Source organism: Callospermophilus lateralis, chromosome 10, assembly GCF_048772815.1.
Source record: "Callospermophilus lateralis isolate mCalLat2 chromosome 10, mCalLat2.hap1, whole genome shotgun sequence".
Taxonomy (NCBI): Eukaryota; Metazoa; Chordata; class Mammalia; order Rodentia; family Sciuridae; genus Callospermophilus; species Callospermophilus lateralis.
The window spans coordinates 88999842-89018739 of NC_135314.1; positions in this window are offsets into that span (position 1 = coordinate 88999842).

Here is an 18898-nt window from a genome sequence, read left to right on the forward strand (position 1 = left end):
TTTGAGACATGGTCTAATTGTATTGTCCAGGCTGGTCATGTACGGGGCTCAAGTGATTCTTCCACCTCAGCCTCCTAACTAGCTTGGACTACAGGCCTATGATACCACACCTGACTTCAATCTATGTTTTTGAAAACTGTATTTCAAGTGTGCTCTGTGTCAATTGGTTCCCTGTTATGACAAACTCTTATGATTCTTCTATTTTTTTCAGCATGCCTCCAACATTATTTTATTTTTTAAAGAAATTTTGCATGACCCAGGTACACAAAAGTAATGTTATTACCTGTAACCATACTACCCAGAGTACTTTCCTAGTATTTAGCTGTTTAATTTTATTTGGTGTCCACCAGCATTTTTTGTTCTTTATTTCAAGTAGGTTTTCAAAGAATGATTCATGGATATATGTTCTTATTTGCTTTATATTTGCATAGGAGCTTTGTCATTTTGATATCATTGGATATTACTTTCTTTTCTTGGACATGTATTATAGTAGACATGTCTGAGACTAATCTTTTATTTTTGACACTGGCATGTGACTTGCTTTTTCTCTCTGAATACATAGTCAATTTTTATGTATCCTTAAAATTCTTAATCAGGATGTGTCTTGATGTGGAGCATAGTGTATCAATTTCCACTGAGCCCTCTTCTATTTTTTTGTTTTCCAGATTGAGATTTTATTATTGTTTTTCATCATAGGAAAACAATTTTAATTAATTTTACTTATATGTTTCAACTTTTCCATTCCATTTGTTAAATTCTTAATTTCACGGATACCAGTGATTATTAGATTGGATTACCCTTATCTGTCTTTTGCATCTATTAGTTACTTTCTGTTGATTTAATGTCTTTATGAATTTATCTGCTTTTCCTAAAATTTTTGAGGCCTTCTTTCATGATATTAGTTAATTTCTAGCTATGGTTATTTTGTTCTATACATTTTCCAATATATTTATTAATTCTTTAATAAGTATGATCCTCAATATGTATCCATAGATTACAATCTCTTTTAAAAATTTCATTCTGTTGTTTTATTATTTCACTTTGGGTTTCCTGTTTGTTCAATTCATATTCAGAAAAAGATGTTTTACAGCATGGTGACCTTTCTTCCTTTTGGGGGTGAGGGTGGCATAGGTTATGTTTTCTTCCAGGATAGATTCTTAAAACAACAAATGAAACATATTCCTTTACTTTTCATTGCAATACTATTGTGTACTTGGCATATGAATTCTGTCCTGAGTGATTCTGATCAGGTCTTTTATTGAATATGGTGTGGTCTCTCACTGTCCTTGGAAATAGGTTTCTTTCTTCTTCTTTTTTTTTTTTTTTCTTTTTCCTCAACAATAGTTTGAAGATTGAACCTTTTGTATGCTATTTTCCTGCTGGTTAGGGAGGATTGGAACTTGACTGAGAGATCCACAGTGTTTACCAGGGTTATCGTATTTTAAAAACTATGAAATCCATGTTAACCACTCCATTGGACTGGAAAGTTGAAATTTATATTGTCATGGGGGACCACTCTTATATTTCTGCCCATTGTTCCAATTCAATTTGTAGTATGTTCTGGGTTTTATTTCTCTCAGTAGCCCTTTGTCACATTTCTGATTATCTCTTTTTTTTATCAACCTAAATTTCTAATAGTCCTCAGTCAGAATTGTAGTAAAGCTGCTGCTAATAGCTCACTTTGCTTTTCTTTAAATATAAGATGATATTGAAATTTCTTAGAGATTTTGCCATATTGTATTGTGTTTCTTCCCTATGCTTAAATTCTTAATCCTTCTTTGATTATGAGATCTTAAGTTTTGGGTATACACAATTTCCCTTTCTTTGATTGCTGCCAGGTAATTATATTTCTTTTTTTTTTTAAATATACTTCCCCCCGCTTATTTGTTTACTATTTTGTTATGGGAAAGAAAGATTCTATATTCCGTTTTCTTCTGTTATTTTGACATATATTTTCCCTTATAGTTTATACTTTCATGTATTGAGATTCAGTGTTTAAGCCATGCAAAATCTCAAGTACTCTTGTGATTATACTGAGGAAATAGGATAGAAAAGAAGATTTGTGTTGGAGTCTTGTCTGTGTCACCTATTATCTATGAGACTTAAGTCATGTTTCTTCTTTGGGTCTGATTTCTCATTAACAAAACAGGGGTGATGGCAATGATAACTTCTTTACTGGATGGTTTCGTGGGGTATGATAGAAAATGTGAAAATGGCAAGAACCAGTATTTCTAACTGAATACCTTTTACCGTGTTACTAGAGATATATCAAAACATTGACATGTGTTTTTAGAAGTGGTTAAAATTAAGTGTTAAATACTTTCACCACATTGTATTAGTTAGCTTCTCATCACTGTAACAAATACCAGAGAAAAACAACTTACAGAAATATTTATCTTGGCTTGCCATTTCAGTTTCATTCCATGGTGGGCTGGTCCTTTGCTTTGGTTCTGTGGTGAGCCAGAGCATCATGCTGGAAGAGTAAGGTGGAGGAAAGCTGCTCAGCTCATACCAGCCAAAAAACAGAGAGAGAAAGGGAAAGTGACACAGGACAAGAAATACCTTTCCAGGGTAACCCCTCCATGACCTATTCCTCCAACTAGATCTCACTTCCTATACCCTCCACACCTCCAAGTAGTTCATTCATCAATCAGTGGATTAATCTTCTGGTGAGGTCATGATTCAAAAGCTCCATTTCTGAACATTGTTGCTTTAGGGACCAAGCCTTCAACACATGAGCCTTTGGGGGATACTTTATATCCAAACGATAATATACATGGTGGTAATTTTTTAGATACTTTTTATATAAAGAAGATGAATCTGTAGAATCAAATAAGATATAGCAATTAGCCACAATCTCAGTCTCCCTTTCATAGATCATTGAAAGCACCTTCAAGTTTCATTAGTGATGGTTTTACTTTCTGTAGCATGAAGGTCCTCTGAATTTAGAGGTTAGCTTTTGTTCTTCATGGGAAATTTCAGCTTCAGGATATAACTTCTGTTCATTTACCTTGTACTCCTTAAAAATATAATGCAAAGCAGCAGAGTTTGTATAAGTATGGTGACCTGGAAAGAAAGTCTGTCAAGTACATTTTCTGTGAGAAATATCAAGTTTATAATAGAGGGAAGTGAAAATCAACAAAATTTTGTTGGTGTCACATTTTGTGGCTGAAATATTCAAGAAAGAATTTTTTTTAATGCTTCTGTATATACAGACTTGTTTAGGAGTGACACAAACTGGTGGGTGGAACTTAAAGAATGGCCCAGGGACCAAGCTGCCAGCTCTAACCTGACCAAACACTGACTTTCTCTGTTTTGAGTTAACATCACTAGGATCATGGAAATTTATTAGGTTGCTTTGCATTTACCTTCATATATTGGATCCTTGCAATTTTATAAAGATAGAATTAAAATGATAGCTATCATTGGCTGAGTAGCTATCATGGAATCATGCTGGGAGTTTCACATTTATTTTGTCATTTAATCCTAACAAAACCACTGCAAGGAGGGTGATTACCTCTCGATGCAATGATGAGGGAAATAATCCCAGAATTGTCAAGTGACTTGCCACTGGCAAGTCTCTGAGCTCCTAAGTGTCACTTAGCTATAACTGGCTAGCAAGAATGTGTGTCCTGATTTTTCAATTCAGATAGTTCTTGTTTTCCACTATTCTATATGATTTCCCGGAAATCTCAGTTAATAAGAAGTTACTTTCTTCATTCCATGTTGTAACAGATTTATGGAGACACAGTTTGCATGTAAAAAACAAACAAACAAACAACAACAAAAACTTTCCTATTTAAGATATGCAATTCAATGGTTTTTAGTATATTCACAGAGTTGGACAGCCATCACCATAATTTAATTTTAGAGAATTTTCACCATGCTAGAAAGACATTTGAGATAAGAATATTGCAAAATTCATGAACAAAATCAAAAAAAAAAAAAGGAAAGAATATCAAGTGGTAAATTTAATTTCATACTTAATGTGATATATGCATTCAGGTAGAGTTGTAATATCTATCATAGAACTCCTGATATTTGAAAAGATGACCCCCAAGTTGTATGCCATTTGATGGTTTGGCTATTGTCCTTATCTTTCCAAACTTGTTTCCTACCAGCTTTGTCCTCTCAACTTCTGTCATTCACTCTGACCATCATCTTCATTCTTCCCAAACCTCTCCTGCTGATCCTTCACTGGAGGTTTCATCCACCTTGAAATTCTCTTCTCAACAAATTCCCTAACCAGGTTTGGTGGCACAGGCCTGTAATCCCAGTGACTCAGGAGGCTGAGACAGGAGGATTGCTACTTCAAGGCCATCCCAGTTATTTTAGCAAGATCCTGTCTCAAAATAAAATAAAAAGGGGTAGGAGGTGTGGCTCAGTTTTAGAGGGCCTCTGAGTTCAATCCCCAGTACCACACACACAAAAAAAAAAAAAAAAAGAAAGAAAGAAAGAAAGAAACCACTTGTTTCAATTTGCTGATAATTATTACAATAATTACTATTTACTTACTAAGCACAAATCGTACTTCACAAGTATTTAGTAACATTTTTATGGTTTACAACAATCATGGTTTTTATAAATCGATAAAAAGTAAATGTTAGGAAACCTGACTTTGAAGATTTCAACCAAGATCACAGCCAAATATGAAAGCATTGGTATTCATGTATTTGACCACAAAGTAGATAGACTTAAATGCAGAGCATGACTTCTGCCAGGCTAGCTGGCTGGAATTAGTCCTTTGCAAATATGAATTGCCTATTAAGATATGGACCAAAATAGAAAATTTAGAATGGATGCTCAAAGCTGAAATCACTTGTAAAGAAGCTACTGGGAGCAGGGGAAGGGTTCAGTACTACCAGTAAATCCTCTCCCCAATTATCTGCACATTTCCTTCACCTTGGAATTGAGTCTGTCTTGCCCAGGTTTCTCCAGGTTTCTGTCCAAGAGCTGCATAAGCCTTCTGCTATTCCAAGACTCTTGGAAGGAAACAGCTGTCATGTTTACTTGCCAATACATAGCAGGGCTCTGAGCTAGCTGTGCACCTGCTGCCAGCTCTGTCCTAAAGGACTGGGCACCAGGCCCTGCCAGGTGGATGTAAGTAATCCAACTCTGAGGATCTGCAAGGACCTTATATTAACACAGTAGAGAAGTGTGACCTGGAGATGCTCGTGAGGAGATATGTGGTTATCAGATCTAGGCTCATAGGAGAGTCTGTCATGTCTAACATTTCATAGGATTTATCTCAGTCAATCCTTACAAGAGTGCATTGTTTAATAAGCTCATTATATCTAATAGATAAGAAAACTGAGATCTGATGAGTGACAGAACTCATTTGAGTTACTAGGTCTCCCTTTTGGTACTCTTAATTAGTGGTACTCTTAATTAGCTCAATACAGTTCAAAATTGAGTTATCCATATATATTTTTAGTTTTTTCAATTGTCTAATACAGTGAAAAATGTCCACATTTCTGGTGTTACAATATTGACACAAAATACACAAATTGTAGAATGTTTTATATTAATTTAACAAAAGTAAATGTTTTAATTCTCTGTTTAATAGAACTATTCAAGAGGCAGAAATACAGTTGGCAATGAGAGGTCAGGTGAGGCTTTGCTTTTCCTGTATACTTACACTTAATTTATTATATAATTATATCACTCAAACTAAAGTGTCTACCTACATATTTCAATAAAATATCTGTCTTTCTTTTGGAGACCCTAAAACCTTTAATAACTGCTGGTAAGGATTTGATTTCTATTTAATTGGAATCACTATGCAACTAAATGTCTCTTCTATTACATTAAATGTCTTTTCCTACTTTTATAATATGATGCTCTTTAATATAATTTATATAATTTATACAGTTTCTGTACTTGTGTTCTATGCACAGAGATTAGTCTACATGTGCATTGATATATTTATATATGAAGTTTAACAAGTATGTAAATGTTCACAGCTCTTATCTTTAAGGCATACTACTTTTCTCCTAAGTGTTAAGTAGAGAATTTTAGGTATTCTATTGATTTTCTTTTTCATCATAATTAATAATAAGTACTTTAATCATTTTGATTGCATAAGTGGCCAAACTGGTGTTCTTAGATAGAGTTTTTTTGTGGTAGAAGATGATCTTTGTGGAAATGCTTGGTCATGTTTGGAGATTTCAATCTTAAAGTTTGAGATTTGGTACATATTCAAAAGAAATTCTTCTCTCTTAAAATTAGCTTTTCTGAGAAACTTTTTAGTTTTATGTTTATGTTTAATGTTCATAAGTGTAGATTTATTGTTATAAAATGAGTGATAATTAATTAATAATTATAACTCAGACTTGAGATATGTAAATACCCATTCATTCAGTAGTTTTTCTGAATAGTATAATCATGTATAATCAGTATAATAAGCTGGTGCATCTGCTTTTAGAGCTATGCACATTGACTCCATGAATGATAGATTTTTTTTCATACCTAGGAAGGAAATATTAAGGAATAACTTTGTACTCATTTTCAAGTTATTTTTCTCTCATTGATTGGGTTAGGGGATGGAGAAGAGGGTATATCTTTGAGCAAATATTCTCTCTAGATAGAATATTATGCTTGCAAATAAATTTGTATAGATACATTGAGAAGAAAGTATGTGTGATTTTTTCCCCTTGCTTCTTTCTGTCCAAACTTAAGTTTTTTTTTGTTTTTCCACATATTATGAAGTTTGTTTTCACTGATATATAGACCACTATAAATGTGAAATCTTCTATGTTCTTCTTGTATTACAGAAACTTTTCTGAAACTATCTATCACAGTCCCTTTATGGAAAACTTACATTTTCAGGGATTATATTCTCCAAATTTTTATATCTAGATGTGGCTTAAGCAAGATGATGACAATGTTTATGTCAAAAAGTGAATCTCTTGTTGATATATTTCAGAGAAGAAGGTTGTAATCAGTTGGATTGTGTGAGTGAGGAAATGGCAAATATCAGGGATAACCCTGTTTCTGGTGTGAGCAACTGTAAAAATGGTGATGCCTTTTCCTGAGAGGCAACATAGAAGGGTTTCTAGAGCATAAATTTAAACAGCGTATATATAGAAAGTCTAATCTTTCCAGTACTGGGCGACAAGAACTGCATTGACCTTCCCACCTGAAACAACGGAGGACACAATGGCTTTAAAAATACTGCAATTTGAAAAATGAAAAAGTGATGTCCATGAGGCAGAAATCAAGTGAGAAGGAAGAAAGCTATGCTTGTCACAGCTTTCTGTCTGGGGAGTGTCCAGATTTCTGCACAGAGAAGAACATCTGATCTTCTTAAATTGGAGAGAGAGGCAGAGTTAGGAGTCTAGGGGAAGGTAAGAACGACAGACATGATGGGTAGGATACAAGAAAGGAGAGATCTGCAGAGAGGGACCACGGAGATCTACAGAGAAACCCATGGAAAATAAGACAGTTATGCAGAAAACTTTCTCAACATTATAAAGGCCATCTAAGATGAACCTGTAACTAATAACATAGTAAATAGGGAGAAACTGACTGTATTCTCCCTAAAATCCAGAACACAGCCATGATGTCTGATTTCATTACTCACCTTCTATAGTGCTAGGGAATCTAACCAGTGCAATGAGGGAAGACAAAGAAATGAAGTACTTTAAAAATTTAAAAGAAAGAGTAAAATTTATTCAAGGATGACACAATTATTTGCATAAGATATCTTCTGATGTGTAAGAAAATCACTAGAAGTAATAAGTGATTTAAGCAAGTTTGCATGAAATGAGGTCAGTATACAAAAGTTTAAATGAATTTCTTCATACTAGGAAGGGATATTTGGAAACTGAATTTTTTTTAAATCAACATTTTAGTGATAATCGAGATAAGAAGAGATTCATATCATATCATATCATGTATAATGATAATTAAAGAAGACCTAAATAGCTAAAGAGATTTTGTATATTCATGACTTAGGATACACAGCTTTTCAAAAATTTCAGTGGCTTTAGCATTTATATCGAGATTCAAGGTAATCCCAGTCAAAATTATGATAGTTTTTGTAGATTTTCAATAACTGGTTCTAAAATTTATATGTAAACTCAAAAGACAGAATCCATTGAAAGGCAAAGAAGCTACAACAACAATAAGAAGAACAAATTTGGAAAAGAAAAGTCGATATGGAAGATTTATACCAACTGACTTTAAGACTTATAAAGCCTTACACTCAAGACTATAATATACTAATGTCAAGATACACTATAGATCAGTAGAATAGAATCCAGAAATAAGTCCACATTTATAAGTCATTGGTTTGGACAAAGATGCATAGTCAATTTAATAGAGGAAAAAAGATCTTCAGTGAATGATACTGAAAAATTTGTCTACTGATATGCAAAAATACTTTGATAAAATCCTTGTATCATATTAGCCTAACTTTAAACCATAAAATAATTAAAGTTGCAGAAGAAAATATAGGGTAAAACCTCTGTGACCTTTTATGAGTCATAGATTCCTTACCTATAACAGTGAAAACATGATACATAAAAGAAAAATTTTAAAGTTGAACTTCATCAGAATTAATAGCTTTTTAACTTTAAAATGTTTATGTATCCCCAAACTGGAAACAATGTAATGTACATTAAACATATTGTGATATATAAATAAAATAAAATATAAGCATTACAAAATGAACTATTAATATGTGTAACAACACATATGAATCTTAAAATAATTATACTAGGAATAGAGTGAAAAAAGTTCACATATTTTACTATTCCATTTGTATAAAATCTTAGAAAACACAAGCTCATACATAGAAAGCAGGTCAGAGGTTTTTGATGATGGGAAAGGAATTGGAAACAAATTACAAATTGGGAAAAATTGGGGAGTGATGCATATGTTAGATATTTTGGTCATAGTGATGGGTTTTGGGTATATATTCATGTCAAAATTCATTGAATTGCTTTCTTTATATATGTGCATGTTAACTGTATGTCAATTACAGATGTCCTCTGCTTATTTAAACCTGTAGTAAATTGAAAATGCAAATTGAAGAGCATTTAATACACCTTGCCTGTGGAACATCATGGCTTAGCAACACAGTACTTTGTGGAATAGTACTCTTTGTTTAACCCGGTGATCACATGGCTGTCTGGGAGTTGAGGCTCTGCCTCTGTCCAGTGTTGCATTATCATGAACCCTGGAAAACAATCAAAATTCAAAATTCAGTTATGTTTTTTACTGAATGCATATTGCTTTTGCACCATAGTAAAGTGAGAAAAAAAATTGCAAATTGACTCATTGTAAGTCAGGGACGATACCCAGGTAAAGATGTCTTTTGAAGACTATGACATAGCTTATATTCTATAATATATGTGGTAGCATATATGAATCTTAAATTAATTTCTGATAGTAACCTACCAGTACAGTCATCTGTAATTTTGCTCAAGCTTACAAGTGTAGCTTTATAAATTCTATCTTTGTACAGTACAAGGATAGGCAGCATTAAAAATATGTACTTACAGGAATGAAAAGGTACTACAGTAAGTTAATAGATGGGGTATGCTGCAAAAGAAAAGGGAACACCATTTAGCTATCACTGATACTTAGTTTGAAAGACCTTAATAACCAATTTATTTAAATAAGCTTAGTAACTATATCACATAATGTTTCTGTTACCTTTTATTTAATGAAATCTGGTATACAAAGCATGAAACTTAATTATACAGTTCAATCAACTTTTTACAAAGTGAGCACACCTATGCAATCAACACCCACATAAAGATGCAGATTATTATGAACATGACAGCTCTTACATAATTTTTTTCTCTGTTGTCACCTAATATCACAATTATAACTTCTACTGGTAGATTAACTTTGTATTTTCTGAATCTTATGTAAATATGATTATAGAGTAGGGTTTATAGGTCTTTAGAAGTATTTTAAATCTAACTTCTTTTTATTCCACATTATATTGGTGAAATTCAACAATGTATCAAAAGTTTTTTGATTTATGTACAATATTGCATTTAAGACATATTTATTCATTGCTATAGGTTAAATGGTGTTCCTCAAGGGTATATGTTGAAATCTTAATTTCCAGTACCTTGGTGACCTTATTTGGAAGTAGGATCATTGCAGATGTTATTAATTAAGAGAAGGACTTAGGGTGGGCCCTAATCAAATTGCTTGGTGCACTTATAAGAAGAGTGAGATGTGGCGGTTGCATACGCAGGAGACAGTAGCTCTGTAATGATGGAGGCAGAGCTTGGGTGATGCAATTTACAAGAAAAGGAAAAAGGATTTCTGGAAAATACAAGAAGCTGAAAGAATCAAGGAAAAATTCTCTGTAAGTTGCAGAGGACGCATGGCAGACGTGCAGCCTCCACAACCATAACACAATAACTTTTGTTTTAAGCCACTCAATTGAGTTCCTCTGTTATGAGTTTTAGGAAACTAATATATTCATTTAATACAATTGACAAACAAAATCTTAGTTTCTAGTTTGCAGCTCACAAATAATTCTTCTGGACATTTCTATACATGTCAGTTTTAGAAGACAATGCCTAAGAGTTTTCCAAAATGATTTAACATTTTCTAGTCTAATTGATAATCTATAAGAGTTCCAGTAACCCTGCAGTTTTGTTATCTCTTGGAATTCTCGGATATTTTATGTATTCTATTTGGAGTATAGTGTTATCTCATGGTAGTTTTTAGTCTGTATTTTCCTGATGATTAATGGTATTATGCATAGGAACATGATGACTGGTTATTTCATTATATATTTTATGTGAAGTATCTTTTCAAATCATTTTCTCATTTTTCTTTTTGATTTGAAGTTATTCTCTGTTTTCTAAATATTGTATTATAAATATTTTAACCTCAAATAATTATTAATAAGCATCTCTCATTTGGTGATTATTGAAGTGGTCTTATATTTTATCCTTCATTCTGTTTACATGAAAACATAGATTCAGTTTCAAATTTTAAATAAAGTTCACATTCTTATAATAATAATAATAATAATAATTATTATTATTATTATTATTATTAGGAACCAGGGACTGAATCCAGAGGTGCTTAACCACTGAGCCACATTCCCTGCTTCTTCCCACTCCTATTTTAAAATTTTGGGACAGGGTTTCACTAAGTTGCTAAGGTTGGTTTTGAACATACAGTCCTCCTGCCTCTGCCTCTTGAGACTCTGCGATTACAGGCATGTGCCACCACACCTGGATCTAGGATAAATTTAGCTTGTCTTATATTTTTTATATACATTTCTATTTAATTTACTGTGGGAGACGAACCTTACACATGACTGAGTCACATTCCCTGACTGGGTGCTGAGGTGCTCAGTCACAGGAATGTGGCAGAGCTTTCTCCACCCTTCTTGGGTGCCAGAGTCTCTGTCTAGTGCCTGGGTGTGTCTTGCTACAGCCCCATGGGTGAAGCTATGCTCACCTGTTCCTTTGTAATATAACCCCTTGCCCTGTTTAGGATAGAATCTTCCATGGAAGTGCCTTGTGTGTGTCCCCTCCTCTTACTGTGCCCTTGGGTGTGGCCTACCCAGGTGTCAGTCAACCTGCTGACAGTGGACATCATGAAGATAGACTCAGCCCCCTGTGACCTGACCCCTTGCCTCATTTGAATAGCTTCTCCTCAATAAAAGGGGTCAGCGCATGCTCCTGTTCTCTCTTTCTGTGGACCGTTAAGGTCAGAGAGGCCTTCACAGTGACCCCAAAGAAAAAGGTATTTGTGTCTCTTGTGTGGTTATTTTGTGCAGCCCAGTCAGCCCAGTTTACCTGGAATGATTCCTGAGCCTTTTAGTCGCGAGAACTGAAACCTGGCAATTTACTATATTTTGTTTAGTAAATTTTCATCTGTATTTGTGTGTCCTTGGCCAATAATTTTATTTTATAAGCTTGATATCATTATGTACTAAGACTAAGATAGCCTCCTGAAATAGTTAGAAATGTTCTGTTTTTGTTATCTGGAATATTTTGTATAAATGGTCTGATTTTTCTTTAAGACATGGAGAAATTTATCAGTAATACTATGTAGATCTATAGTTATGTTTGTGAAAAGTTTCTAAAATACAGATTCAATTTCATTATAAAAATATTACCAGTCATATTTTCAATTTCATCTTTTATTAATAGTGTTTGGTAACATGTTCTTTTAGGGAAATTTATTTATTTTATTTCAAGTAGCATACTTTTTGGCATAAAATTATTCGTAATTTATTTTTCTTGTATTTTGATGCCCATAAAATCTGTAGTAATCCTTCCTCTTTCATATTTTTTAAAACTGTTTTTACTAGTGTATAGCTATAAGTAACAATGGGGTTTATTCTGATATGATCACACATGCATGGAATATAATTTGCTTCATTTCATTCTTTAGTACCTCCACTTCTAATCCATCCTTACCATTCCCTCTCCTATATTCCACTATCATTTCCCCTAGCTACTTGTTTGTTTTTATAAATTAGTGCTTTAAAAGGCTACACAATGGAATATTACTCCGCCCTAAAGAAGAATAAAATTATGGTATTTGCAAGTAAATATTTGGAGCTTGAGAATATCATGCTAAGTGAAATAACCTAATCCCAAACAACTGAAGCCTGAATGTTTTATCTGATATGTGGATGCTAATTCACAATAAGGGGGGCAAGCTAGGAAATAATAGAGGTACTTTGGATTAGACAGAGGGGAGAGAAGAGAGGGGAAGGGTTATGGGAGTAGGAATAATAGAATGAATTGGACATTATGACCCTATGTGCGTGTATGACTACACGACCAGTGTAATTCTACATCATGTACAATCAGAAGAATGAGAAATTATATTCCTTTTATATATGATGTGTCAATATATATTTTTCTGTCATGTATAACTATTTAGAAGGAATAAAAAAGTATATATAGAAATAGAATTCACTGTGGGATGTTCACACATGCACACAACATAATTTGGTCAACCTCATTCCACAGTTCCTCCCCTTTCCCATCCTTCCTTCCTCCCAGTAAAACCCCTCCTTTATCCCACCGACTCTCTTCCATTTTCATGGTATCCCCTTTCCCCCCCACCCTTATTTTTCTCTAGATTTTGTATATGAGAGAAAAAAAATTGACTCTTGATTATATGAATCTGGATTATTTCATTTAGTATGCCATTATCCAGTTCTGTTGATTTGCTGGCAAACACCATAATTTCATTCTTCTTTATAGCTGAGTAAAGCTCCATTGTACATATGTACCACATTTTCTTAATCTATTCATTTGCTGATAGGCATCTGGGCTGGTTCTATACCTTGGCTATCATGAGTTGTGCTGCTCTGCTACAAATATTGATGTGTTTGTACCACTGCAGTATGCTGAACTTATTTCTTTTGGATAAATATCAAGGAGTGGCATAGCTGGGTCATATGGTGGTTCCACTACTAGTTTTTTGAAGAATTTCCATCCTGCTTTCCAAAGTGAAAGTACTTGTTTGTATTTCCACCAAAAATGTATGAATGTACCTCCCCTCCCTACATCCTTGTCAGCATTTATTATTATTTGTATTCTTTATTATTATCCTAACTGGAGTGATGAAATGTCAATGTAGTTTTTATTTGCATTTTCCTGATTGCTAGGGATGTTGAACAATTTTTCATATATTTGTTGGCTAGGTATTTTTCTTCTTTTGTAAAATGTCTGTTTTAGTTCTTTTGACAATTTATTGTTTAGTTTATTTGGGTTTGCTGTTGTTAAGATTTTTGAATTTCTGTAGGCTCTCTCTTTAGGCTCTTAGTTGTTGTTGTTGTTGTTGTTTTGGTGTGTAGAAGCTTTTTAGTTTAATGCCATCCTACTTATTGGTTCTTGGTTTTATTTCTTGAGATTCAGGAGTCTTGTTAAGGAAGTCAGTGCCTGGGCTAATATGTTTTCTTTTAGTTGTTGCAAAGTTTCTTGTCTAATTCCTGGTACTTTGATCCACTTTGAATTGAAATATTTTCAGGGTGAAAGACTGGGAACTAGTTTTCATTATTTTACATATAGATATCCAGATTTCCAAGCACTATTTGCTAAAATGGCTTTCTCTTCTCTAATTTTTTTTGGCACCTTTATCTAGTTTAAGATGCCTTTATCTTGCAGGTTTGTCTCTGTGTCTTCTGTTCTATTCCATTTATCTTCATGTCTGTTTTGATGCCAATATCATGCTGTTTTTGTTACTATAGCTCTGCAGGATAATTTGAGATCAGGTATTGTGATGCCTTCTGCCTCACTTTTCTTGCTTAGCAGTGCTTTGGCTATTCTGGAACTCTTATTCTTCCAAATGAATTTTAGGACTGTTTCTTTCTAGGTCTGCAAAGAATGTCATTGTATTTTGATGGGGACTATATTGAACCTGTATAATGTTTTTGGTGCTGTGGCCATTTTGACAATGTTAATTCTGCCTATCCAAGAACACAGGAGATCTTTCCATCTTATAAGATCTTCAGTTTCTCTCCTGAATGTTCTATAGTTTTCATTGTAGAGGTCTTTCACCTCTTTGATGATACTTATTCCTGAGATGTTTTTGTTTTTGTTTGGTTTTGAGGTTATTTTAAATGGAATAGTTTTCCTGAATTATTAGCAGGTTCATTATTGGAATATAGAAAAGCTATTGATTTTTGTATGTTGATATTGTACCTGTTACTTTGCTTATCGGCTCTGGAAGTCTTCTGGTGGAATTTTTGGGTCTTGTAGATATATGTCATTAGTAAGCAGAAATAATTTGTCTTTTTTGTTCCTAGTTGTATTGTAACCCTTTAATTTTCTTCTCTTGCCTGATTTCTCTGGCTATAGTTTTAAGGCTATGTCAAATAAAAGTGATGAGAGTGGACATCCTTGTCTTGTTCATGATTTTAGATAAAATGCATTAAGGTTTTTTTCCCCATTCATTGTGATGTTGGATTTGGGTTTGTCAGCGATAGTCTTTATAATGTTGAAGTAATTTTCTTCTATCTCTTATTTCTCCCGTTTTTTTTTTTTTAAACATGAATGGGTACTAATTAGTCAAAGGCTTTTTCTGCCTCTATTAAGATGATCATGTGATTTTTGTCTGTAATTCTATTTATGTGGTGAATTATATTTGTTGATTTATGTATATTGAACTTAACCTTCCATTTCTGGGATAAAACCCACTTGATCATGGTGTAATATCTTCTTCATATGTTTTGAATATGGTTGGTTTGCTAATATTTTATCAAGGATTTTTGTGTCTATGTTCATTAGATATTAGTCTTCAGTTTTGTTTCCTTGATGTCTCTTTGGTTTTGGTATCAGAGTGATACTGATTTCATATAATGAATTTATAGTTTTTCTTCCTTTTCTATTTCACGGAATAGTTTTAAGAAGATTGGAATTAGTTCTTCTTCAAAAGTTTTGTGGAACTCAGCTGAGAATCCATCTGATCGTGGGCTTTCCTTTGTTGAAAGCCTTTAATTACTGCTTCAATCTCATTGCTTGATATTGATCTGTTTAGGTTTTCCATATCCTAGTGGCTCAATTTGGGTTGATTATATGCACTTGCAAATTTGGATATCTTCCATGTTTTCCATTTTATTAGACTATAATATTTTAAAAAGAGATTCTAATGATCCTTGGGATTTTGGAAGTGTCTGTGGTAATATCTGTTTTTCCATCTCTAATTGTGTTGATTTTGGATCTTCTATTTCTTTTGGTTAGTTTGGCTAAGGGTTTATTAATCTTGTTTATGTTTTTAAAGAACCACATCTTCAATGTGATGATCCTTTGTGTTCTTTTTTTTATTCACAATTTCATTAATTGTGGCTCTGATCTTAATTATTTCCTGTCTTCTACTGATTTTGGAATTGACTTGTTCTTCCTTTTCTAGGGCCTCTAGTTGTAACATGAGATTATGTATTTGAGATCTTTCTCTCTCTCTCTCTCTGGCACTGTGTATTGAACTCAGGGGCTCTTAACTACTGAGCCACATCCCCAGCCCTATTTAGAGACAGGGTCTCACTGAGTTGCTGAGCTCCTCACCATTGCTGAGGCTAGCTTTGAACTCCCTATCCTCCTACCTCGGCCTCCCAAGCCTCTGGGATTATGCCTGTGTGCTACTGAGCCCGACTCTCCCTCTCTTTTTTAATGCAGGCATTCAATGACATAAACTTTCCTCTTAGAACTGCCTTCATACTGTTCCAAAGATTTTCATATGTCGCATCTCAATTCTTTTTTTAAATTGGTTCATTTAAATTATACATAACAGTAGAATCTACTTTGACATAATTACAAAAGCATAGAATATATCTTATTGTAATTCAAACCCCAGTTTATCTCCTCCTCCTTCCCTTTCCTCACTCCCTGCGCCCTTTCCTCTGTTGATCATTCTGCTGTTTATGCAGAGTTATTATTATTATTTTTATATTTAATTTCTTGTGGATGTACATGATGGGGAGATTCACTGTGGTGTATTCATATATATACAGAGGAAAGTTATGTCAGATTCACTCCACTGTCTATTCTTTTCCTATCCCCCCTTTTTCTAATATACTGAATTTCTATTTTCTATCCTTCCCCTCCCAACCCCTTATTGTGGGTTTTCTTCCACATATCAGAGAAAACATCCAAAGTTTGTTTTTTGGGAATTGGCTTATTTTACATAGCATGGTAGTCTCCAGATCCATTCACTTACCAGCAAATATAATAAAGTTATCTTCTTTATAGCTAAATAATACACAATTGTGTCTATATGCTTCATTTTTTTTATCCATTCATCTGTTGAAGTGTCCCAAGTTTGACTTGATAGCTTAGCTATTGTGAATTGTGCTCCTATAAACATTGATGTGGCTATGTCACTATAGTATGCTGATTTTAAGTCTGAGTATATACTGAGGAGGGATTCCTGAGCCAAATGGTGGTTCCATTTCTATTTTTTTTTTTTTTTGCAGTCTCTATACTGCTTTCCAGAGTAGTTGCACTGACTTGCAATCCCACCAACAATATATGAATGTGCCCTTTTCTACACATCCTTGCTAACATTTATTGTTCCTTGTATTCTTGAATTGTCATTCTGGCTGGAGTGAGATGAAATCTCAGTGTAGTTTTATTTTGCATTTCCCCAATTGCTAGAGATGTTAACATTTTTTTTTCATATGTTTGTTGACTGTATTTTTTCTTTTGGAAATTTTCTGCTTAGTTCTTCTGTCCATTTATTGATTTGGTTATTTTGATTTATGTGTGTGTGTGTGTGTGTGTGTGTGTGTGTGTGTGTGTGTTTGAATTAATATTGTCAAAATGGCCATACTACCAAATGTGCTGTACAGATTCAATGTAATTTCCATTAAAATACCAATACTGTTATTCATAGAAATAGAAAAAGCAGTCATGAAATTCATTTGGTGATAAGAGGTCCAGAATAGCCAAAGCACTATAAAACATACTTTGTCTCTTCTGATTAGTTTTTGAGTTTTTTTTTATATTCTATAAATTAACATCCTATCTGAGATATAGGTGGCAAAGATTCTGTAGGCTCTCTCTGTAGGATTGTTTCCTTTGCTATGAAGAAACTTTTTAGTTTGATGCTGTCTCATTTTCATTGATTCTTAATTTTACTTCTTGTGCTTTAGGAGTCTTGCTAGAGAAGTCATTTTCTGAGCTGATATTTTCGTGTTGGGCCTATCTTTTCTTCTAGTAGGTGCAGAGTTTCTAGTCTAATTCCTGGGTTTTTGATCCACTTTGATTTGAGATTGGTGCAGGGTGAGAGATATGGATTAAGTTTCATTATACTACATATGGATTACCAGTTTTCCCAGCACCATTTGTTGAACAGTATATCTATTCTCCAATGTATGTTTATGGTGTCTTTGTCCAGTTTGAGATAACTATGTTTATGTGGGTTAGTCTCTGTGTCTTTTATTTTGTTCCATTGGTCTTTATGTCTCTTTTGGTGCCAATACCATGCCATTTTTGTTACTATAGACCTGTAGTATAATTAAAGTCTATGGTTGTGATGCCTCTTGCTTCTCATTGTTTGATAAGGATTGCTTTGGCTATTCTGGGACTCTTATTACCAAATGAATTTCATGACTGCTTTTTCTATTTCTATGAATAACAGTATTGATATTTTAATGGAAATTACATTGAATCTGTATAGTACTTTTGGTAGTATGGCCATTTTAACAATATTAATCCTGCCTATCCAAGAACATGTATGGGTGGTCTTTCCATCTTCTAAGTTCTTCTTCAATTTCTTCCATTGAAGACAGTTCTGTAGTTTTCATCATAGAGGTCTTTTACTTATTTCTTAGGTTGATTCCCAGATATTTTTAAGACTATTTTCAATGGGATAGTTTTCCTAATTTCTCTTTCAGCTGGTTCATCATTGGAGTATAGGGATGCAATTGATGTATGGGTGTTAATTTTGTATCTTGCTATTTTTCTGAGTTCTAGAAGTTTTCTGACAGAGTTTTGTGGTCTTCTAAATATAGGATTATGTCATTGGCAGAGACAGTTTTTTGCATCTCTCTTAATATTTGTAAAAATTTTAAAATGTCTTCCCTGATTTCTCCTATGACACGTTTCTTATTTTAAAATGAACTATTTAATCTCTAGATGTCAAAATAATTTCTGTTTTTTATCATGTTATTAATTTCTAATTTCAGTTCAATATGCTCTGATAAGATTCAGGGAACTATCTCTCTTTCTCTCTTTTTGAATTTACTAAGACTTTCTTTGTGTCCTAAAATGGAGTCTATTTTAGAGAAGATTGCATGTACAGCTGAAAAGAAAGTGAATTCAATTGTTGCTTGATGAAATATTCTAAGATGTCTGTTAGATTTATTTGATTAATATTATTATTTTGTTGTTGTTGTTCTGAAGGGTCTTTACTGGCATATGTTTGGGTGACCTCTTCATGATAGAGGTATTAT